We start from the raw sequence: 881 nt of genomic DNA, 5'->3' as shown, positions 1-881 counted from the left end.
GGATAGAAGTGAACAACAGAGGGAGGATGAGAAACCCATGTCTAATCCAGTGAGGTCGAGCTCGGCTGCTGGAGTGGAGTCTCATTTTCTGGGATTGGGGACAGGGTAGACGATCTTGTGGTCCTCTGGAGTTTAATAGAGTACGGTCCTGTTAAGATAGATGTGTATGAAGAAGAGTCATTTTTGGGTGAGACAGATGGACCCAATGAGAGAATCCCTCGAGTTTAGCAGCTGTAGGGGTCACAAGAATTACTTTAAAAGGGCCCTGCCACTTGAGAGAGAGAGGTGAGGACCAATGACCTGGAGGGGATAGAAGGACTTGGTCTCCAATGTTGATAGGTGTTGGCACTACCAAGAAGGAATGGGTGAAAGGTACACCCCTAAAAATGCAGCTAAGTGGTGGGGTCTGGATAGGGAAGTAAGGTTGTCCTCCTACCCCGACAATAGGAGAACCAGAAGGAGAAGTGGGCCCCCAAAACTCTGTCAGGACCGAGTAAGTGGCTCCAGTGTCCAAGAGGAAGGAGATGGACCGCCCACATACCACAATATTTACCCTGGGCTCCCTGCTAGTGATGGCAGTGGTCGGGTCAGGGGAGCTCGGGCCTCCTCAGTTAGCCATAGCTAAGCCTAGGAGATCAGTTGGAGGGTTATCTGGGAGTGATGTCCCTTTGTTTTGCATAACATGAGGGCAATCAGCATCCCAATGTCCCTCTTGATAGCACTTAGGGCATGGCCCTCTTGGCTTGTGAAAGTTAGGGCATGATTTTGCCCAATGACCTTTTCTACCACATTTGTAGCAGGTGCCTGGTGGTCTCTGAGTCTTAGGTAGACCATGAGTCCAGGGTAGTGGCTGGGGCTGGTTGGACAGCCTTTGCCAGCAT

Source organism: Mastomys coucha, unplaced genomic scaffold (assembly GCF_008632895.1).
Source record: "Mastomys coucha isolate ucsf_1 unplaced genomic scaffold, UCSF_Mcou_1 pScaffold14, whole genome shotgun sequence".
Taxonomy (NCBI): domain Eukaryota; kingdom Metazoa; phylum Chordata; class Mammalia; order Rodentia; family Muridae; genus Mastomys; species Mastomys coucha.
Note: the sequence above shows the minus strand (reverse complement) of the source record.